The sequence below is a fragment of the Nelumbo nucifera genome, chromosome 2 (genome assembly GCF_055504915.1).
Source record: "Nelumbo nucifera cultivar China Antique chromosome 2, China Antique-T2T, whole genome shotgun sequence".
NCBI classification, from domain to species: domain Eukaryota; kingdom Viridiplantae; phylum Streptophyta; class Magnoliopsida; order Proteales; family Nelumbonaceae; genus Nelumbo; species Nelumbo nucifera.
The window spans coordinates 36,722,331-36,746,919 of NC_142650.1; the positions used below are offsets into that span (position 1 = coordinate 36,722,331).

The 24,589-nt window shown below is 36.6% G+C and overlaps 5 non-coding genes across 5 annotated transcripts; 4 read left to right on the forward strand and 1 right to left on the reverse strand.

Annotated features, from left to right (window-relative positions):
• Positions 1-4,584: 4,584 nt before the first annotated feature.
• LOC148802110 (U1 spliceosomal RNA) lies at positions 4,585-4,744 on the forward strand. The gene has a single exon (XR_016083207.1). It is a non-coding gene; the product is annotated as a U1 spliceosomal RNA (small nuclear RNA).
• A 1,024-nt stretch (positions 4,745-5,768) lies between these two features.
• Positions 5,769-5,885, forward strand: LOC148802111 (U5 spliceosomal RNA). Its single transcript, XR_016083199.1, has one exon. It is a non-coding gene; the product is annotated as a U5 spliceosomal RNA (small nuclear RNA).
• A 3,157-nt stretch (positions 5,886-9,042) lies between these two features.
• On the forward strand, positions 9,043-9,238 carry LOC148802112 (U2 spliceosomal RNA). The gene has a single exon (XR_016083208.1). It is a non-coding gene; the product is annotated as a U2 spliceosomal RNA (small nuclear RNA).
• A 2,609-nt stretch (positions 9,239-11,847) lies between these two features.
• LOC148802113 (signal recognition particle RNA) lies at positions 11,848-12,155 on the reverse strand. Its single transcript, XR_016083349.1, has one exon.
• Positions 12,156-14,308: 2,153 nt separating this feature from the next.
• On the forward strand, positions 14,309-14,495 carry LOC148802114 (U2 spliceosomal RNA). Its single transcript, XR_016083212.1, has one exon. It is a non-coding gene; the product is annotated as a U2 spliceosomal RNA (small nuclear RNA).
• The last annotated feature ends 10,094 nt before the right edge of the window (positions 14,496-24,589 follow it).

Here is a 24,589-nt window from a genome sequence, read left to right on the forward strand (position 1 = left end):
CCTGGTGCGGTGTTGGATTACAAAGCCTGTAAATTGGGTCTTGTCTCCATTAATAAGGCTGAGGCCTGGGCTGCGTTGGAAGCCCATAACTTGGCTATGAATTTTAGGGATTTCCCTCTAATTATTTTAGGCGATTCCAAGCTCGTGATCTCCTATCTTAACTGTGTGACAATGGCCCTGTGGAACCTTAGGAGGACCATTCTCGACTGTTGGGAGCTGAATGAGAAATGCAAGGGAAGTACCACCTACAGGCAAGTCTACCGCAAAGCGAATCAAGCTGCTGATTGATTGACTCATAAAGCCCAAGAGGCCCAGACATCTAAACCAAAATTTGTTTCAATTAATATCTGTAAGCTTCCTTTGCCTTTTGCTTTCATTTATTCTAGCTATTTGTGGGGACGTGTTACCCCCTGTCTTGTGTAGTCCCTTCTGGTTTTTATCAAAATAATAATAATAAAATAATAATAATAATAATAATAATAATAAGGAACAAGTTAGAAAGTTCCCATACACAATTTTAATTCTAATGGGAAAGGTTTCAACTCTTCCACCTTAGTTTTGATTCATAAAATGATAAAATTGAACCAAAATGAACCGTAAACAAAGCCTTGGAGATGACACATAGCTAGTACATCGATCAATTTGAAAACACAATACCTTTAAGTTGGATGTTCTCCATGAATATATAGGGGTGTAAACGGATCATATTCGAATATTCAATTCGAATTCGATTAATTAATTATTTTAGATAATTAATAAATATTTTATTGATATAAAGTATATAAATATATAAATTATTTATATAACTTAATTATATATAAATTATATAAAATATTTTATATATTATATATAAGAATTAAATAATCAGTCGAATTCGGATATTTATTAAGTCAAATCAGGTCATATCCGAATTCAATTGATTAGATATTCGAATTATCCAAATTCGATATGATTATATTTAATATTGAATTCGAAATCAGATTTTAGAATACCGTTGACACTCCTATGTATACATAAGCTCACCATATTTACTTGGCTTACAACCAAGAAAAGAAAATGAAAAATTAAATGATACATTTGTATTAATACATGGAAAATAGAACTCTAAGAGTTACATCTCAGAAAAGTTCCACAGAAAGGGAAATACATGCATTTGCTATTTACATGTTCCACCAACATTGGGATTGAAACCAGGTCAAAATTCTAGAAAGGGGGCATGCAATAGAGCTCGAATGAGGGTTATTAATACTTAATAGTGAAAGAAATCTAACCCATCTTCATTAACTTGACATGTGATGAAACTAAACACAATTCAGGTAGGTATATATTCCAACTAAAATACATACCAATTGTAAATTGTAAATATCAGGCCTTACCCATGTACATATAGAAAAGGCTGTTTCCAAGATTTGACCTTATAATTCATAAATCTGGTCATGGGGTATGACTGGTATGGGGTATTATCATGTTGATCAAAATCAATCGAGTCTGGCTTTCTGAGCGTGGTTTATCATCTTATGAATGTGTTGAATGAAGCTGGCCTGTAATGTTACTTTCTGTTGATCTAAAAAGTAGGTAGAATCAAGAATCAGGTTGCATTTGGATGAAGTTCAAGATTTATGATTTGTGTTTTTAAAGCATAATAGCACACATTCCCAATTTGGAAGAGTATTAAAAATGATCAAAATCAATGGATATAAAGCCTTTAGGAAAAAAAAAAAAATTGTTGTTAAATCAGTTTCCAACAATATAGACGATTTGTTTATAGAAGTCAATGCAGAAGAGATAAGAGTTGCCTTTTGGAATTTCCTCAAGAATAAATCCCAGGGCCTTACAGCGAAATGTTGTTTTATAAAACATTGGGACCATTACTCGCACCATTTTGGAAATTTTTGAATAAGGGAAAATTCTTACGGAAATGACCCATATTTCGATAATTCTAACCCCGAAGCAGAAAAACCCAGAAAAAGGTCACCCAATTCCATCCTATTAGCCTCTAATCATCTATAACGTGGTAACCAAAATTATAGGTAGGCTCCCATGCTCCGATGGAGTCCAACATTTCATATGGATGAGTCTTATAGGTAAGCTCCTCACTGGTATAGTTCTGCACCATAGGAATGTCATAGCTGACCCAAAATGCTCTCTTTGTCAAGTCAAAATGAAGACATCACCCATATGCTAGGTTCAAAATTTTGATATGATAAGCTTGATTGGGTTCCAATATATCTGTTTACAGGATTTTATCCCATTCTTTTTTAATGCAAAATATTCTTTTTTAGTTCTCCAAAAATCAAATTTTGAAAAAAAAACCAAAAAAATAACATTTCTGTGTGTATCTAAGTATCAATATACCTCTCTCGATATACAGAAACGTATCGATACTTTGAACCATGCCCATATATTCTTTAATTGTCCAAAAACCAGAGATATATGGACCTATTTTCCAATAGCTATGCCTATCCCTCACAATTTTAAATCTTGGATTCATAGTTTACAAAATCAACTCCAAAAACACATTATCCTTGTTGTGTCATGCTGTGGATCATTTGGAAATCTAGGAATATTTGGAAAGAAATAAATATCCATCAAATTCATGTGGTCGGATATAAATAACATTACTGACATGTATATTTTGCTGCTAATCCCACTTGTTCAAAGTGGTATCAGGTTTTGGAAATGCATTACATGGGTCCCTCCTAAACACAACCTTAAGCTCAATACAGAGGGAGCATCAAAGCAAAACTCAGTAATGGCGCGCTTAGCTGCTGGTCTTTTCAGAGATTTTAGGGTCGATGGTGTGGAGAATACTTCAACAACATTGGCATTGCTTCAATTGAAATGGCAAAACTATGGGCTATTCATGAGGGGCTATGACAAGCAATTCAAAAAGAGTTCCTTCCTCTCATCATCGAATCAGACTCCTTATCCACTGTTACTACTATTCAACAAGGAAAAATCACCCAATTGGGAATGAAAATTCTCTTCAAGACCGCTATGCAGCTTATTAGCCAATGTCCAAATGTTACCTTCTCTCATTGCTACAAAGAAGCAAATAGATGTGTTGACAGTATAGCCAATATAGCTTTAAACTTACCTAAATAACCCCCTATAAATATTATAAAATGTTTTGGTAGAAGACATGACTGAGTCTCCTCAGTGGAGAAGTTGTAATTGTTTTGTTAGTTAGTGTTATATATCATCGTTTTGGATAAAAAAAAGAATACAATAATGGTTATTGAAGAGGCATGATATATATGCAAAACAAAAAAAAAGAAAGAGAAACAAATTGATAACCAATCAACGATGTGATAAAAAAAAATGTGGTACCTTAATCAGATAGAGCAGGGGACAAAGCTTGTGAGGTCCACTGATCTTGTCTTATATTTATACCTCAACTTGGTGTGAAAAGAGTACAAATACAAAATATATAGAATGTAAAACCTTATGTTTTGTATTATTTTGTATGTATATATATATATATATATATATATATATATATTTGTATTTTTTATCTTTCTAAACCAAGCCTAATTAAAATTTGGTTATAAATGTATTAAGGGTGCAAGCTTGGTTGAGATCAGGCTGGGTTAGGGTTGGCATGGCTTCTCTACCTTTTGTCAAATGTTCCTATTTACTAAACATAAGGATTGGGGTCAATTAAGTATCAGCATTATGTGTATACAAGGACATAGTTATTATGTTCATGAAAAATTTTGCTTTTAAATTTTAAGTTGTTGGCATACAACATATATACATATGACTCGAATCTGCAATGAGGAAATAATTGAAAGACTCGAGGATTATAATGACCTGTGATCACAAAGTGTGTCAAAGTCCATAGAGTTGTTTCCCTAGGGTGGAGTCTTTGATGGGAGAGAGAAAAAGAGAGCTCATAAGCCAGAGCATTGCTACTGATCTAGCCTACAAGATTATCAAACATCATGTTCTACATCTTTTGCCTCTTTTTGATATAGTGTGTATAAACTATGTAAAAAGAGAACAGAAAAAGGGTTGCTCATGATAATAGCCTACGAGGCGTGTAAATACAATCACGTAGTATGTATAGAGAGAAACCTTAATTCGTATTGTGTACTGTTGATACTTAAGTAATAGTCTTGTTCATTTTTTAGAAAGGCAAGTTCACTTGATCAATAGAAAAGTTGTTTACTCACCCTGCAGGTAAGTAATTAATAGAGAAAGTGATTTTTCCTTATATCCCACACGAATTCAAATAAAACAAACATGGAAAAGCAGTCAATAGGAACCACTAAAACAACCAAACAAGGCCTTCAAGAATTGGACCCACTAAAACAATTGGGTGTGACTTCAATTTTATTGGACAGTCAAGGAAAATTTCACATCAAAATAATAAAAACAAATTAAAAACTATGCACAAAGATGGTTGAACATTATTTAATTCATGATTTTTGACATGGTTGATGTCATTGGGTGCCCAGATCCCACTATCATCATCATGTGGGATGCAAGAGGGAGGATGTACTTAAGTCCCACATCGGTAAGATAGAAAAGAAGCAAGTGAAAGAGGGAGGTATTAGTAGAGAGAATGGATAAGAGAAATACATACTTACCTGGACGGGGTCGATGGGTGATCAAGAAGGCCCATGGCCTAGGTTGGCGACCTTCATTGCACTAGGGAGGGGTGCCCGCCTAACATCTCCCCGAGTGGGAGAGTGTACGTCATAATTTGTGGTAGCGGGGGTACGCGTTCGCGCGGCCCCTACCCAATATTAAATTCAAGTTTTAATTCGACTAACCACTTGTTGTTGAATGTGAATTTGTAGCGCTTCTGATTAAAACTGAAAACGGTTTCTATTTTTTAAGATAAATCTTCAAGTTGTTACTAGTTTTAACCTGTAGATACTAATCATGGGGAAGTTGTTTTATCTGGACCTTAAGAATTTGATTGAGGAAGAGCAGACTAGACTACTATCCATCAACCTTTCTCCAATTTGGTAAATGTAAATGCGATGTAGCTTTCATTGCTGAGTCCAAGCAAGGAGCAGTCGCCTGCGATCTCTGAAACTCAAAAGGGGGAGTTGGTTAAAGCTGTGGGTAATCGAAAGCTGCTTCTGAATTCTGAGCAGGTATCTCATGTTCTTTTTGAGTCTGATACTTCTGCAGTTGTTCGTGCTGTCAATAGTTGAAGAAACAGAGAGTTTTCTTCTCTGTGGGGAACATTCTTAATGATGTGGATCTGCTCTGGGATCAGTTCGATCCAGTTTTCTTCAGTTCAGCATGTTAACAGAGCCCAGAATCAGGTCGCCCATTATTCTATTGCGCGGTAGGCGCTGATCTCCCCCTTGCTCTTTCAACCAGGACTCAATTTTTTCTTGCGTGGCTTTCTGGTCCCAACTCTTTTGAAGTTGGGCCCGCGACTTGGGTTTGGGTTGGGCCCTACTCAATTTGTAGCTGTAAGTCGAATTCTGTCCAAGCTTCAGCTATTAGCAGCGTATATGATTGTGGCTTCTTCAGAGTTGGTTTAGCTCCTGATAGCGATAAACCGATAGTGGTAGTTAGTTTGTGACTTTGTATGTGTAGTGACTTAACCTGGTTTAATGGAAACACTTCTGTCTTTAGTGGATGTTGAACGCAACTAGTAATAAGTAGATTGAATCCTAAGTCCACGGTTGATGGAGTTGATTCGATTCTCTCCTCCCTAAATCCCATGTCGGACGTAAGAGGATAACTTCATTGGCCACAGATTTTATATAAGATTTTACTTCAGACTGCATTATTCTTCACGGAGCCGTGTGGTGAGCGCAGAGCGGACCATTCTTTCGCCTTTTACTAAAGAATACCGTGTGCTCGTCGCATTCAACGGCATACGCTTATTTTTGAAAGGCTTTCTCAGTGCTGAGAAGCCCTGAACAAATCTTTATTTTCAAACTACTTTTCCTCGAATGCTTAGTTCTCTTTTTTACGGTATCGTACTTGTAAGCATATATCTGGCTTTTTACTGTATTGTAATGGAGTCTTCCAATTGGGCAAAACGCTGGCGTATCATCTGGTTTTTTTGTTGGCTGCTATGTCTGAAGATGATATTCCAAGTTCGGAATATCTTGGAGTCTGATATTCCGACTTGTATCGCTCTCTTCAACTGGTTTTCGAATAGTCCAAACTCAAATCCAATTGTCCGTGTGGAGATCCAAGTTATTTCGATGATATACGTACGGTTTGAAGTGTCTAGCTTTCAGCAGGTGTCTTGGCACTTCGTCCCCCTCTCTAGCAATCGGCGGGCGCCAGCATTTCTTTGGCAAAGCAGGAATTATTACCTTAAAGCTAGCCACCTGGTTTTTTGAGTTTCCTTAATTCTGCTTTGATAAGCTCTGTGCTCTCTAGTCAGATTAAATATTTGCATGTAGCGGGGTTCTCCCCCGTTGGTTCTTCAATGAAAATTCTTCTTTTGGGAGAACGATGAAATTAATTCATGTTTACCCAAAAAAAAAAAAAAAAAAAAGATTTGAGAATTCAGAGAAAGCCTTGTTTGCTTTAAAACAGTTCATAAGTTTTCATTGCTTTTTGGTAGATGAAAGTCTTTGTTTGCTCCCTCGTGTCTGTTGACTCAAACTCTGATTCAGATGTTTTCTGGTCAAGGCCAAGTTGTGCTAGGCCAAGCTGATATGTTCTCCAAGAGAAGAAAACTAAAGTGGCTGGGTGTCTTTTTACTTGGGGAGGGCAATCCGATGCTTAAATCAGAGAGGTTTATGGGTTCTTTTGAGAGTTGAGAGAGAAATAGTTAGCGGGTTCTTCCTTGCAAGTCGCCTTGGATTCCTAAAACTTGGCCGACTCCTAGGATAGGTCACCATAATCTTATGGGTCCTACTAGTTTGGCCTTGCCGAGATGGAGATCGGCCTAGGTGAGGTGCTCCAACCTAACTTGCTGAGTTGGTTTGCTTACTTAATGCTGAGGTGTCATCCAAAGGCTACATATGTCATTATATGATTGGGAGGACCAAATTACCCCTCATCACAAGCCATCTCTCATCTCCATATTTGTGGTAATTTGTTTCGAATGGTAATCTCACCTCAGCTTTCAAAGGAGCATTTGAAAATTGGAGATGGGCTGCTACCCTATATCACAGAAGGTTTTTTATTTTATTGAGTTTATTAAATTGAAGGAAAAACTAAAATACTTTTGATCGAGCTAATCCTCAAGTATACAATTGGACAGTATTGCTTCTTGGATGAGCCACCTATTGAGTTGTTTCCTTTTCTTCAGCATTTTCAATCCAAGAGTCATCTGCAGTCTTGCATATAAATTCTGGTTTGAGTATCTAATGCATTTGACAGACTGAAGAAAAGCAGCATCAGTCAAGATCACAAATGGGATTGTGATTGATTTTAACAACGAGACTGCTACCTCTTCGGGTTGTGACAAATTATGCGCCAAAGTCTCAAATTGTGAAAGTTCAGAAAGATATGAACTATAATGTTAAGAACATCGCATGGTTTCTGTTTTAATTTGTCAACTCTTGTGCAGCTTGTGTTCAAGTAATTTGGTAATAGTAAGTAGTAGGGGGTGCTCATGGTTGGGTTAACCGAATCGTGGGCTCTTTTTTGAAATCAAATGGCATGGATAGCACTGGTTTTTGAAAATCTCGTGAACTGATGAAGCCTAATTGAAACTATTCGGTTAACCAGTCCATCGATTGGGTTTTTGATCGATTTGGTTTCTTGGTTTTTTATATTTATAATATATATAAATAAATATAAAAATATATGATATAAATAGATAATTGTAAATATAATGTGTTTATATATAATGCATATAAATTAAACCATTGGTTTTTCTTTTAGGTTAACTGAGACCAAACCAAAACCAAATTGATCAGTTCAATTAATCAGATTTTTCGGTTCGGTTTCTTCAATTCAGTTTTTTTTAGGTTGTTCATTTTTTGTTGAGTACGTAATACATTTACTTGTCGATCCTAAGTCTTCTTTTGATGTCATTTGATAGTAATATGTTGTTTTCATGATTATATAGATAATTAGAAGATCTGATTGACTCATTTATTTTCATAAAATTTTCACTTCTCATTCTTTGTTGGGCTCTTTTAAATATTCTTTTTTCTGTAATCGAGTTCCAAAATTTATCACGGATCAGATGGTCTTAATTTTTTGTTGTGTTATTTTACAGGAATTTTGTTGCACTTTCTTTACTAAATGGGTGCTCTGATTTGGATAGCTTCCTTTTGGATTTTCATAACTCATGTTTGTGTAAACTTGAGACAGATTTGATTACTTAATTACTCTAATAATCCAATGGGGACACAAACACATTAAGGACGTTACAGTACTATAAAATGTCTTGTCCGTCTGTACAAGGCAGCTGAGGTAATGCCACTCGACTGTTTATTCTAATTCTTAGTAACAATATGTGCTATATAAATAAGAGAATTTTGAACTAAAGATGATGAAGAGTTGGGTAGATTGAGGAAACCCAAATTGTATGAGCAGCATGGCCAAATTGGAAATCATCTTGTATTCCAACCAGAGGGCAATGCCTATTGATAGGAAATCTTTACCTTCCCAACATTCCTCTGGCCGATCCAATTGTTTTTACAGGTAGATGGTGCTGTGATAGTGAGAACATAGAATTCAGTCTTGGATGACTGCTAAAAGCTCCACACCCACCTACAGATGTTATGGCAAAAAGCAACTTAACCCATTGAAAGGGAAGAACATAACTGGAGAAGATCTTTCTGGAACAGAACCCATGATACAAAGATCTGCCAAGAATTCTCTATAGGGAATCACCAGATAAAGAGCACTGTTTTTCTTTTGATGTGGGGAAAAGCCTTGTGGGATGGAACTCAAAGTAGGTCCTACTAGATGAATGATCTAGTTGGGCCATTAAAAGTTGCAATGGTAGTAGTGTGGACTATGGAACTCAAAATTTGGATATGGTTTCCTTTGATGGCAGAAGTGGAAATTGGTTCTAGTCCCACATCGGTAATGTAGAGGAATATTGGAAGAATAATTGAGTTATAAAACGCAAGTGAAGAGACTGGAAAAAGCATACCTTTCTCGGCCTTTTGGCTAAGATCAAGTGTAGTATCTGTTCTTATCAGTTTAATATCTGATACGTGAGCCATCGGCCCACATGATATTAAATTAATTTTTCTTGGGGGAAGGCCCATCACAGTAGCTTGCTACTCGGGCTTCCATGCGTCTCCCTTGCATTGCAATACTGCACGGGCCTGGCGCTCCCCTACCAAACCTATTTTAATGTTTTTCCGTTTTAAAGTTGGTTATAACAAGTCCGTCGGTTCTTTATTTATTCTGCATTTATAAAATTCATAAATTTTGATTATTTTTGTTTCGGTTTAATGTATACTCTCAAAAATGAGAAAACTCGACGTATTGGGCCTGGGCCCATCCCAGGAACTGAAAATCTAAGTCCAGCACCAGCAGACATAAAATTTTGGGTTGGGCCCATCTAAATTGCACCTCCCATGTGGAGTCTTTCAACCAAAGTTGAGCTCAACGCAAGTGCCTATCAATCAAGGGTTTGATTATGATGCTGGAAAAACTTACGACTGACTGGTATCATAAAAGTGGTGATCAATCAGGTGGTTTTCATAAAATTTTACAGGGTTTTGATTGGTCAATGCTCTTCCAGTTTCATACCTTTCCGGTGGTTCAACTCCCGGGAAATGCATTTGCCTCGGTCCAACGGTTAGAAATTGCAGCTTCATGGCTTGGTGGTGCTATAACCATCGGAGACGAGTTCATGAAAACACCTTCCCATTCAGTTGGATGTTTTCCTTCATTAGCCCATGCATTATCTCACCATGGATACTTGGCATACAACCAAAAAGAATAGAGCAAACAAATGCACAGCAACAACAAAAATCAGAGTAAAACATACAAGAACTTTGCAGCAAGGAAAATATACATCAGCCATTGACAATTTCTTAAATGGGTTATGCAATGGATCCAATGAGTTAGTGAAAGAAATCAACCTACCTTCATTATCATGATTTGTGATGAGACCTAACACAAAACTGGTTATAATATATACCACTGCAAACTTGTAAAATCTTTGAGGAAAACAGAATTCCCACTGGACCATATGGAAATGGCATTATACAGTTACTATACATACCACCATGGAGGTTTCCTCTGAATTAATCATACATCAAATGAAATCATTGCATTTGACAGTAAGTTTTAAAAACTAGACTTATTTTCATCCTAAATACTGCTTCAATGCCATTTTGCTCCCAAAAAACTATATTCTGAGATACATTGTAGTTCTCTTGGGGGAAATATAAATGCATCTCTTCTTTTCATTTGGATGGTATAGTAGTATTTATAGGGTAGTGATAAGATTTAGTTCAAGAATCAAGATGAAGCTCATTCCTCAGTGCCCCTATAAATCCAAGGCCCTATGCAGAGGATCACCTACTTTAGAAATACTGGAGAACTAAAGAGCCCACTAAGCTATTCATAGTAATCTTTGCCAGCTACTCTGCCTCTGGATCACCTTGAATAGGGGAATTGAGTACAAACTTCATTGATAACACCAGAACAGAACCTCAGCCATCCTCTTCAGAAGGGAAAGAAGAACTCAGATGTATGCCTTTCTTCTTAAGTGCTCCCATCTAAACTCATGTGCCCTGAGCTCATCTGACCTCAAAATCTACATGGTCAAGGGGTATGGCAGAACTATGGCTATAATTCTTTCTTTACATGCAAATAAAGTCCACAGTAAGGCCATTGTCGAATGTTGGTTCCAGGTATCTGGGGTCTTGGCAGAGTTGGACCGGATATGGCACTAACCTTTTGGCACTGTTTTTGAACAAGTGACTGCTCTCAGAATCGAACCAGCACCTGAATGGCTTTAAATCATGGATAGAAGTAGAACCCAATTGACAAAGTCTTAGACCTCTGAATGGCTGACAAAGTCTTAGACCTCTGAATGGCTTTAAATCATGGATAGAAGTAGAACCCAATTGACAAAGTCTTAGACCTCTGAATGGCCTAAACCTTAAAAGTGAGAAGATCAATGGCGGTTTAAGGAAAAAAATAAAGAGAGAAAAATAAGGACAATTGTCAGTTGTGTCTAAGAAACACATACAACATTGAAGCAAACAATTGGACCATTGCCACCACAAATATGCCACATGGGCTTTGAGGTAACCAGCTGATGGTGAAACAACTGCAATTAGGCATACTTGTCTCCAGATTCCCTAAATTATCTAGTTGTTAAAATAGAATTTCAGCAAATAATTGTAGCCAGTGTCTACTGGCAATAATGCATTTTTTTCTAATAAACCAGTGAATAGATCTGATGGCAGTATCAGCTCTCAACGAAGATGAGTTTTAAGATAATTAATGGGAGCTTTGGAAAACAAGTTCTTTGGCTGTGATTATAAGTTTTGCATAGAAAATTTAAAGAAAGGGACTCTGATGCATGAACCTTACTAATTCCGCAATTCAAAGTCTCAAATGATTCATGAGCCTTTAAAATCCAGTCTAAAAATAGTCAATTTAACCTTAGAAACAACAGTCTTAATTCTTAATCTCACTCTGATTTTGCTAGTTTCATGTTTAGACTAACAGCATTTGAATCTACTGTACTGCCCATAGTTTGAGGGACTCTTACGAGGAATGAGGATCTGTTGAAAGACCTAACGAATTATATGCAACTTTCAACAAGAGATTTTATATTAAAGGAATCATGGGATTATTCCAAATTCCCAGAAGCCGATGTTGTCAATGGAGTTTACTGCAGATACAGAAGATAGGCAAAGTTTGAAAAACCCCGACTTTAGACGGGAAGCTGAACCTGGACAGAATTGACGGAGTCGGGGCAAGAAAAGTGATCGTCCGATTGGGATTGACCCCTAGGACATTAGTGGATCATCGGAGCACCGACTCGTTATCCTTCCACCGATGGGAGCGGGAGGTTGTCGCTGCTCTGTGAAGCCAGCCTGACGCGGTGCCCTCCGCTCTAAGAACCCAGAGACCCGAGAGCCTACGCTCAAGCCCCATGGCTCAACTCCCTACTTGGAACGGGCGTGCCAGCAAATTACTCCGCCTGATCCTGTCCATCGAAGTCAGACCAACATTCGAACACTTTGATGCCCCCGCTCGGGTTACAAGCTCACACTACCGAGCTCGGCGATAATTCTGGCTGCTGAAGCATAGATAAGGAACTTCGATCCTTCGTATTTGCTCGATGTGGGACTTTTGGCAAAGTTGTGTTATCCTTGGAAAAAGAGATTAGCTCTTATCAAGAGACTACATCCAACTAGTGTGCCGTGATCCAACCACTAAATTACGTGCCAAAATTCAACAATTAAGATTCAACCTCATCTAGCTGCTCAAATGATATCTCATGTTTGATAAAAAAAATTCATAATATTAGTATTGCGTATTGTGTACTGAATCTGCGAGCTTGGATATTGGCATATTGCACATGCCTCAGAGAGTGAATCCAACTTTTTCCTCTTTGACTTAATGAGAAGCCATAATCGCAGTCATTACGGAGACCACATCTCCGCCCCACGGCACATTCCCGCCATGTATTTGAAACATCTCCCGATGGTACCAGAACTGATGATGCCATCTTCGGGAGATGCTCTCAATACAAGGCGGGAATGTACTGGCGTTGTGGGGTGAAGATGTGAGTTCGTCATTACGACCTCAATCACGTCTCTAGTAATGACAAAGTGATGCTCGGCCACATGGTCATTGCCTTAATGGTTCTAGCCTAAATAACACCCAACGTGCAGAGATAGCAGAGCCATTACAGAAAGTCCATTACGCCGCCTTCAGGAGAGACCTTTGCCTATAAGTACGGATAGCCGACCACAGGAAACCTCTCTTACGCACTCTTGTTTTTCCACTTGCTCCTACCCTCCTATCACCTCGACCCCTCGGCTGACTTAATTGTCAGAATCTTCGCCGCCAGGACCACATTTCAGGCCCTTGGACATCTTTTTGCGTCGACAGGTAAGATCCTTGGCCAAAGCACCTTAGAAATTCCAAGAGACTGTTCTCTCCATTAACTTCAGTGACATCAATTGATGTGGTGTAAAATTTCCACTTCCAATTACTATGACTGATCATCAAGACAATTCCTAGACGGTCCTACACCTCAGAATGACATTATGTAAGAGCATTTCTAATAGTTGATGCAACGAGTGGTCTTCCTTGTTGATCAGGTGCGAAGTTTCCAACAGCCAATGGGAGTCTGAAAGCTTAAAGAAAATTTGAGAGATGCCACACAAAGCTTGGAGAGATACCTGACTTCAAGAGAACGAGAGGTGACAAGGTCCTGACAATGTGATTAGTGTGGGCGTGAAATACCCGGTTTGCTGAAAGGTAGGTAGCGCCAATATTATCACCCCAAAGAACGGGGGTGGAGGAGACAGGAACGCTAAGTTCCTGGAGTAGAGACTCGAGCCAAATGAGCTCAGAAGTGGCTATAGCAACAGCTCTGTATTCCGCTTCGGTGCTTGATCTAGAAACGGTGGGTTGCTTATGAGATGACCAGGATATCAAATTGTTGCCTAGAAAAATGCAATAGCCTTCTTGAGATTTGTGGTCATCGGGACAGTCAGCCCAGCCCACATCAGATAAGGCACGGAGACGTAAAGAAGAGGAAGGTGTGAGACATAGCCTGTAGTCAAGTGTGTTTTTGATAATACCGGAGAATTCTTTTGGCAATGGCTAAGAGGATATCAGAATTGGAATCCATTAAGAAAATGTCACCAACGTAGACTAGAAGGAAAATGAGGTCTTGTTGTCGGTGAAGAATAAACAAAGAAGAATCTGATTTGGATATTGTGAAGCCATAGTCAACTAAGCATGAACTTAGCTTAGAGTACCAACCCTGTGGGGTTTGTTTGGGCCTATACAGAGATTACGGAAGGCGACATACAAAGCGACGATGATGAGGATCACTGAATTCAGGGAACTACGACATATAAACATTTTCATCAAGAATCCCATGAAATGCATTTTGCACATCAAGCTGAGGATGAGCCATTTTTTTGAAATAGCTAGAGAAACAAGTACACAAATGGTGGTGGACTTTACTGTCCACAACTCTAGTACGTTGATTGAAGCCTTTTGCAACTAGACGTGCTTTGTACTAGGCAACGGATCCATCTAGATTGTGTTTTAAGCGGAAAACCCACTTAAACCCCACTAAACTGATACTAGGCTTGGGTGGAATCAGCCCCCTGATTACGTAACAAGGCATTGATTTTGGTGTCCATAGCATGGCGCAACTGAACTATAAAAGCAAACTAGAGAGGGTATAGAAAGCATACCTTTCTCGGCCTTTTGCTAAGATCAAATGTAGTATCTGTTCTTATCTGGTTAATGTCTGATACGTGGGCCATTGGCCCACAAGATATTAAATTATTTTTTCTTGGGGGAAGGCCCACCACGGTAGCTTGCATTGGGGCGTTCATTAGTGTTTTTGGTAAATGATTCAGGAGCATTATAGCCGTGTAACCAATGAATGCAGCCTTACCCATGTACATAGAGAAAGGCTGTATGCAGCCTTGGACACTCACACCATTCACACAAGATTTGAACTTACAATGGGGTGGGATTAAACCTGTTCATGGGCCGGGTCGGGCCGGGCTCAGGCCGGGCCGGGCCGGGATCAGGCCGGGCTGGGCCGGGCTTTTACTTTTTATTAACATAAACTTTTCAGGCCCGAGCCCAAGCCCGGCCCGACCAACGGGCCTAAAACTTGGGCCCGAGCCCGGCCCTCAAAAAAGCCCGAAGTCCAGGCCCGAGCCTGAAGCCCGACTTGGGAGTCTAAGCGTCGGTGCCATTTGAGAGAGTGGTGCCTATTGAGTTCGCCGATTCCTGGGAGTCTGAGAGTGAGAATAGAAACCCAGAAAGTGAGAAAATAGAAGATGACAACAATGTCGGCTAGAGAGAGAGAGAGAGAAAGAGAGCTCACCGCTCGAGAGAGAGAGAGAGACGATCTAGATCTGGTGGTGCCAGCCGCCGGTGCGACGGTGCCTGAGTTCGCAAAATGAAAACGGCGGCCTGGGTTCTGGTGGCGTCGGCTGGAGAGAGAACTGAGAAGATAGAAGACCTAGTTCTAAGAAGAGAGAGAACTGAGAATGAGAAGAAAGAAGATGAAAACGGTGCCAGCTAAAGAGAGAGAGAGAGAGAGAGAGAGATCACCGCCAAAGAGAGAGATGACTAGTTCCGGTGGAGTCGACCGTCGGTGACTGAGTTCGCACTTTGTAGGTGCAGTTGGGTTTACCAGTTCTGAGAGTTGAGAGGAAGAAATGAGAGCCGCTTCTGAGAGTGAGAGTGAGAAAGGAGAATGAAAAGAAAAATTTTAAGTATTTAGGGTTAGGGTTAGGTAGTTTAGGAAAAGTTGGGCCGGGCCAACCTTTTTTAACAAATCCTGAGCCCGGTCCGTAAAATAGTCGAGCTCGGGCTTTTAGGCCCGAGGTCAAGCCCGCAGGCTAAAACACATACTCAAGCCCATCCGGAGACCCAAGCCGGCCCCGGCCCATGAACAAGTTTAGGTGAGATAAATGCATGCAGCATTACCCGTGTACATAGAAAAAGGCTGTTTCCAAGATTTGAACTCTAGTCAAGGACCACCTTCAAACTCGTAAATCATATAGGAAAAGAAAATTACCCTCTTAATAATAATGAGGGAAATTCCCCATGAATCAACCATACATCAAATGAAAACACACTATCTGACAGTGTTATAAACCAGACTTATTTCCATCCTAAAAACTGCTTGAACAAAAATTGAAGGAGTGCCTTTTTCTGCATCCAATAAACATATTGTCATCCATCTGTCATAATTTTAGAATGTCTAGGTACCATACCTCAAAGTAAGACACACAACCCTATATTTTGCTACCACAAAAGATTTATTCTTACTAGTACAAATAGATTATTCATCAGACTCTAGAACCTTACACTACGAAGTTTTCTGGATCTTGAGTACAGTGAAACTTCAACACCAGAACCAAAGGGATGTCAGCGTGAACCAAATATCTGGATCTTGAGTACAGTCTTTTCCTTGCCAAGTCATTTCTAGTGAACTTTTCTTTTTTAGTTCCCTTATGCTATGTTTGATTTGCAGGAAAAGGTAAGGAAAGAAAAGTAGGGAAAGCAAAACCACAGTCCAATTATTTGCTTCAATGTTGCATGCGTTTCTTTAAAACAATTGACAATGGACACAATTAACAAACGGAATAGAGTTTGTTTAATATAATAAAATTATAATATATTAGATATGCCAAAATTTTTAAAAAATTTTATTTTTTTTGTATTTTTATCTATTTATTTAATTTTTATTTTTAATAAATTTTTATTTTTTATCTATTAATAAGTTACTTAATAAGTTAATCATGTAACGTAAGTTGTTGATTTTTAATTTTACCTTATTTTTATTTTATTTTATTTTCTAATTTTAATATTTCATTAGTAAATATTATTTTTAATATGATAAAAATTTTCATTGTTAGTAATTCTTTTTTTGTTATATTCCCTTATTTTTCTAAGTTTCTATTATTTTCTAATTAAAAAAAATATTTTTAGTGAAAAATTCCCTTATTTGCTTTTTATAATTTTCAAAATTGCATATCTAGTTAGATCAATCAAATTTAGATTGGCCTAATTCGGTAAGAACTGGTAATTAAAGTTCGCAGGTTAGATAGTTTTTGTGTATGCAAACAATCCGACCCATGAACTTCGTCTTCTAAATGCATTACATTTTTTGGGCCCTTGGTTCATTTCTACTTTTTATTTTTTTCTTCTTCTGGGAAATTAGTAGAGTTGAGGAAACAACCTGATCCATTTGATCAACCACCATAATGTTTCAAAATTTTAAGTTCGTTCAATGGAGTTATACGTTAAAAGAGGCAATTCATGTTCACAACAAAATATTTTTAGAAAATTAGTATGAAATTTACATATAAGTTGTAGAAAAAACTAGTGATTTGTTAACAAAAAAATCTGAAAATAATAGAAAAAAATTATTGAAAATTTAATTAATAGTATTTCTTATATTTATATTAAAGAGATGTTTTCTAAAAATTTATATAACAAATTTGGCCAACCAAACTAGAGGGGCATGTAGATATCATGCAATGACTTTATTAATAATGCATCAAACTGAATTCAGGAAACATATTATATAAATTGTTATAAATTACTACACGTATAAAGCCATTAATATGCTATTATTTATTTAAATTAGGTTATTACTTAATATTCATAAAAATATAAAATATATTAGATCTCTGAGAATTTGTTGGTATAATCATCTTGAGTTGGCATGGCTTGGCTCGCTACTTTAAACTTTTAGCAGAATGTATGTTATAGTTGTTAAGAATGTAAGTTCCCCTAATAATAATAATTCAAGCATTCTTTCTTCAGCTTGCATTCAGGAAATTTTGTAAGACACAAGCCATTAATTCAAACCCTTAGGCCATTTTTGGTTCATTTCTCATTTTTTTCTCATTCTTGTCTAATGTGAGATTTTAAAATGGACAAGAATAGGTGAAATGAGAAAATAATGTTATGCACCAAACGTTTTTTTTTCCTAACAAATGAATTCTTTTCAAACTAACAAGTGTCTTATGTTGTTCCTTTTAATTCTTAAATAAAAAAAAAAATGTGTTAGCAGTCATAAACCACCAGCCTAGACTGAACCAAATCCATAGAAACCAAGTTCAATCTAGCCCAAATAAAATGCAAATGGACCATATTGGGTCCAATCCAATCCAAATTGAATCAAACACCAAAATAACATGAAAAATCCATAAAATATATAAAAAAAAAACTATAAACACCTACTACAATACAATCCAGTCCAATTAAAATGCAAATGGACTAGATTGGGTCTAATTCAATCCAAAGTGAATGAACAAAAGCATTTTTGTAAAAGTACTTTGATAAAAATACTCTCATTAAAGTACTTTTGTAAAAGTACTTTCATAAAAGTACTTTGAGAAAAATATTTTCATAAAAGTACTTTGAGAAAAATACTTTCACAAAAGTGCTTTTGTAAAAGTACGTACTTTCGTAAAAGAGCTTTTGTAAAAGTGCTTTCATAAAAGTACTTTTATAAAAGTGCTTTTGTAAAAGTGCTTTCATAAAAGTATTTTTGTAAAAGCACTTTTGTATAAGTGCTTTTGTAAAAGTACTTTCATAAAAGTGCTTTTGTAAAAGCGATTTCGTAAAAATACTTTTGTAAAAGTGTTTCATAAAAGTACTTTTATATAAGTGCTTTTGTAAAAGTATTTTTCATAAAATTATTTTTATAAAAGTGCTTTCATGTAGAAAGTACTTTTATAAAAGTGCTCTCATAAAAGTACTTTTGTAAAAGTACTTTGCTTTAATAAAAGTAATTTTCATAAAATTACTTTTATAAAAGTCCTTTCATAAAAGTGCTTTCGAGAAAATGTTTTCATGAAAGTGTTTTTATGCTAGTGGTTTTTAACCACTAGCATTAGAGTTTCTTTAAAGAATGAAAGTGGGCAAGATGGGGCATGATTGTTTTTCATGCTGCGGGCTACCCCAGTTTTTGTGCTATGGGATGATTTTTCATTTTGAAAAGAATGAGGCCGATGGCAAGAATTTTGTAACCAAACGCTCTAATGTTATTCATTCTAGAATGAGCAAGAGTTAAAATAGTGAAGCCCTAAGCAGCAAACCAAACAAGGCCTAAGTCTGTTTAGTTCTCAAAATTAGATTGTCATTATAGCTTGGAGAGAGGGGTGCCTAATACCTTCTTTCTCCTAATCCAACTAAAGACAAGATCTTTGATAGAGTGCTTTTTAGATGGACAAATGGAGTCATTATTTATTAAGCTTTCAAAACAAAAATGTCTTTTTTAAATTTGAAATTAGAATTGGAGAATGAGCAAGAGTTAAAACAATAAGCCCTAAGCAGCGAACCAAACAAGGCCTAAGTCTGTTTAGTTCTCAAAATTGGACTGTCATTATAGCTTGGAGAGAGGGGTGCCTAATACGTTCTTTCTCCTAATCCAACTAAAGACAAGATCTTTGATAGATTGCTTTTTAGATGGACAAATGGAGTCATTATTTATTAAGTTTTCAAAACAAAAATGTGTTTTTTAAATTTGAAATTAGAATCCATTTCCTCTAAAAAAATGGATGGTGACTCCTACTATTGATCCAACCATGAGCTTATTAGAAATCACAACAAAATTTTTAAAATCTAAATGTCTTTTCATTTTTTATTCTTTTATCTTTACTTAGACATGTGCATAGCACCTCTCATTTAGTGTTTTCAATCCACTATTGACTCACATTCGAGATTATGCAGGATTATACACAAAAGATCCTTTTTTGGCTCTCTCTTCAACCCTATGTCTCTTATCTCTAGGAGGTCTTCCTCCACTAGTAGTTTTTTTTGGAAAACTCCATCTATTCTGGTGTGGATGGCACGCATACCTATATTTTTTGGTTTCAATAGGACTCCTTATGAGTGTTGTTTCTATCTACTATTATCTAAAAATAATCAACTTATTAGCGACTGGACAAAACCAAAAAATAACCCCTCACGTGCGAAATTATAAAAGATCTCCTTTAAGATCAAGCAATTCCATCAAATTGAGTATGATTGTATGTGTAGTAGCATCTACTATACCAAGAATATCAATTAACCCAATTATTGCAAGTGCTCAGGATATCCTTTTCTAGCTTCTAGGGTCTATTTCTTAGTTCAAGATCCCTCTTACTAACTAGAATCAAAGAATTAGTAGATCTATTCCACCCAAAATGGGAATGGGCTGGGCTTATGAACTTACAATCTGATGATCGAGTCAATTCCATGATTATAAGTTCATTCCAGACTGGAATAGGGTTATGTACATTCTCATTATGAGAAGGGGTCATTTGAGCGTATGTAATTAGATACTATGTTTACATATGGATCCCTACGCCATTACATTACGTTTAGGATTAGAGATAGGCGTAATCGGACCTACTTTTTACATATCTCTCTTTATTTGGGTACCATATTCACTTCTTTGGGCTTCTATTGAATCAAGAAATAGGTTTGATTGTACATATTTTTGATATATAAGATATCCTCTGGACAATTCAAATTGAAGTAATTGGATGTTCCAGTTGGGCCTATATGACATGACCGATTGATAGAAATACTCCAACACTCCACCTTTGTCATATATTCCATACATCACACTAAATAGATATCATATTCATGGAATTCGATTCACTTTCAAGATGCCTTGGTGGTGAAATGGTAGACACGCGAGACTCAAAATCTCGTGCTAAAGATTGTGGAGGTTCAAGTCCTCTTCAAGGCATAATATTGAGAATGCTCATTGAATCAGCAATTCAATAAGAGATCTCAGACCAAATCAAAATTGATATACCGAATATCTATTTATACGAAGTATTCTGGTGACCCACACGATCCGAGTCCGAGCTGTTGGAAGTGGAATAAGTTCGGCAACGAAACACAAAATCTTGGTGATATTCCCTATCTAATGAATGGGGAGTCCGCTTTGAAATCGTTTGCCCTGCACCCCCCCCCCCCCCCCCCCAAGTATATGCTTCAACAAGAATCACACAAGGGTAGATTGATACAATAGAAACCTCTAGTAAAATGCCCGCCCGTAACCCAACAGATAAAGTACATTACATAGTCTGCTTTAGGAATTGGCGACTTACCCATTTAGTGACTTTGGCACTAGATGTTCCCAAAATGGGTGCTATCGGGTCAGGTGAATTCAGTAGTAGACGTCTGTTGGCATTCCAACCCTAACTTGGTCTCGGTTCCGATTTGAATTAACCTAAAAGTCAAAAATCATACAACAACCATTGTCTTGGTCAATAACCCACTGACCTAGTGGTGTGTCCGAAAGCGTGTCATTAAACACTTCACAACACCAGTTTAAAAATTTATAATTTTATTCCGATTCTCAGACAACTACTAGCACAGTAAAGTGATGAGAACAGGTCGTATCTACAGGGAAGCAAGGGAAAAAAAACTATGTACTTAGATCCGAGAGAGAGAACACAAAGGGGAGTTGTAGAAATATAAAATTAATTAATTAATTAATGGAATTCATTAAAACCAAATTTGAACAGTACTGAGAATAACAAATGCATAAAAATAAATAAATAAAAGAAACGAAATAAAAATGTCTGAGAATCCGATCAGAGGTAGTAGTCTCTGGATCTCTCCTTCGACTCTCGAACTTCTCGAGCTAGGCCTTCCGCCTTACCTGGCCAAATTTCAGATCTGAAGAAAAAAAATAAAACACAAATTAAATCTAATAAAAATAAATTTGCAGGAAGGAAAAATTAAACTAGAAATTAAAGAGCAGAAGGTAATTCTAAAACTGAAAAGAAAAAAATGGTTGGGATTCAAATCCAGAGGTGGTAGTAGTGGTGTTGGCGAACTGCAAGTAGGAACCCCTCCTCTTGCCTAGGTGTCATTCTCTTACTCTACTCTTGAACTTCTCAAGATCAGCCTTCCTTCTTACCTAGATGAATTGACCCGCCCCTTTTACAAGGCCCCTGGGACCCTTTTTATAGAGAAGGGTGGACACAACTAGAAATAGGGAGAAAGATGGGGGCGACAGTTGGGATTTAGCAAAGTTAGGAATGCCCTAGGGTTTCTAATGGATGGCTAAGATGGTTTTGGGGTGATCCTATCGCTAAAAATGGAAGGAGAAGACACCCAATATTATGTAGGGCTGATATTCGGGCGCCCAGAAATGGAGGGTGTAGATTATTAGAACATCTAGGGTTAAAGGGTTAAGATTAAAAGAATATATGGTGCCCTAAATTGAATGGTTGGGATATAGGATGGAGGGAGTGGCTGAGATTTAATGGTGAGAAGCTGAATGGTGAGGATTAGCAGAATAGGTGGCACCCTAGGGTTTAGAAGCTACAAAGGAGAGTCCTAAAATGGATGGTGGAGATTAGAAGGAGTGGATGATAGAGATTTTACATCTATGGTGGCTAGGGTTAGCTAAGGAGGAAAAGATTAGGTTAAAAAGGCTCCCTAGGGTTTGCTAATGAGAGGGGAGCATGGTAATACAGTAAGATGGGTGCCAATTGGGTTTAGCAGATATGAGGTGCCCTCCTGTTCTCAGTTCTTTACAAAAACACCCCCTCTCTCAGTTGGACTTCACACCAGCTTCCAAAAAACTGCATTTTAGCTATAAAAACTTCCCAGTGTTCTACATAATTTGCACAGAGACCCTTAGAAGTCACATAATTTTGTGGATGAAGCATTCTTGAAGTGAAGTGAAGTGAAGGGGCTACAAATAACCCCTTGGTTATGTTTATGTCCGTGAAGTGAAGCATTAAGCATTCATGAAGCAACAATGGTGCAACTAAATTATAGTCATACAACAGCGATCCTACATCTTTTGGGCTACATAGCAAACGTCTTTAACCTCCCAAATAACTGGGAGTTCATCTAAGAATCAAAGATTTATTCTCGGTGCAAAGGATGTTCAACGGTGTGCCTTCTAGGCAGCAACCTAGATTAACATTGATTCAAAATTTGCAAGTTGCTTCAAGTAAATCATTTCCGAAGTATGATAGTTTCTTTTTTACCGTTCAACCAATTTAGTTCACTTTTTTATTTCAGTTACATCTCCTTTTTATATTTAATCTTTTGATTCTTATAAGTAGTCTAGTAGGAATATCTTTATTCATATTAGATCATTTTCTTCACATTTTCTTTATTTTTTTAGTTTTTTTAGCATTAAAATTTGTAGGAATCAATCTTCCACATTGATTTGTAGCAATTTTCCATGCATTCTTTGTTTTTCTAAGACTTGTAATTCAACTAAAAATAGTTGTTGCATTTAAGCATTACAATTGGCATTAGAATTGTTTCATATGGCAGTTACACTCATCATCACCCACCTGATACCATGCTTTAACATTGAAAGTTTCACCACCATCGTCCTCACCCACTTATATTCATTCTATTTTTTTTAGATCAATCCTATGCATAATCATTTGTTTGTTCTATTAGGGTTCTAGCCTTGCCAACCTATAATAGTCCTCTTTCGATTATATACACTAATTAGATCCATAGCCTCCAACAACTTAACTCTTTTTGTTTTTGCAATAACAGTCTCATTATTCTTTCTATTAGATTCATTATATTTATTTCTTTTACCTTTTAGTCATCCTTTACATCGTAAAGTCCTAGTGTTCATCTCCATCGCATTATCTAGTTAGAATTCATTGCCTAAACTAGTTTTTAGTTATTTTTACATTAGTATAGAATAATTAAAATAACCCTTAATCTGTTTTTGCATTTAAAAATATTCTCACTTAGTTTTTTTTACATGTTTTTAATAAAACACACAACACTTGCTTTTTACTATTCCAACATACATCTTTTCCTTTTGGCACTCCTTAAAACTTCCATAATTCATGTAGGCTGATTTTTCTTAAATCTCTCATTCTCTTAATAGTTCAAATGACTAGAATTATAACATTTTGTTACTCTCTTGTTATCACAACGTGTGTTAATTTTTCATATTCCTGGAAAGCCCTAAATTATTAAAATTTCCTTGGAAATTGGTGAAGTAGAGGCCAGTTTAACCAGGCACAAGTGGGGTGCCTAACACCTTCCCACACCGTACCTTGGTCCTCGAACCCATCAAATCCCATCCCCATTGGGTCTAAGAGTCACCAAGAAAAGAAATATTTTTTCTTGAAAATTCCCGGATTTTCCTAAATTCCCCATTCAAGAAAAAAGGTGGTGACTCCATTATCCACTCCATACCATCCCTCCTCCAAGTCGGGTAGCCATAGGTTTCATGCAAAAAAAAATACATATTTTTATGTACTTTTTATAATTCAAAATGTATAAAAAAAGCACTTTAATAATTATGGGCCAAATAAATAGAATAAAAATAAAAAACCAATAGGACAAATCAAGTTCTATTAGTTTCTCTTAGTATTTTAGCCTAAGAGAGTTCAATGCAAAAATCAGCCAATCAAGTTATTAGTTTCTCTTGGATAAATGAAGTAAATTTTTTTCTTAATATTCTAATTAACGTCTCAAGTTTGTGGTTTTTCTCATTTCTTTTTCTAATGGATTTATTTTTCTTTTAATTGATTTTTTTACATAGACCAAATCAACTACATTATTTCTTTTTTCACAACTGTTGGATGAACATAAATCTAATGCCCATTATATAGATGATTCTTCATATGAATAATTTCATAAGATTACATTTTGAAACATAAAGTGTGAAACACTTATAATTGTTAGATGGTTAATTATTATTTTATTTAATTTTTAAAAGTAAAGACTTATTGCTTATAAATTTCTTTTTTATAGATATTTGTAACTTATGTCATTCTAACTTGGTATATTACACATTATTTTTATCATTTATAAATTTCAATTACTTTTATTCTTAATTTTTTAGGCTTATGCCTCACCATTTTGGGCCACTACGCCTTTAACCTTTGAAAACCTTGGGCATGTTTAAGTCAATTTATGAAAATTCAGCTTATGTTTAAGTCCTTTACCCAAGGTGTTATTAGGTAATTTACTTGATGTGGTGTATTCT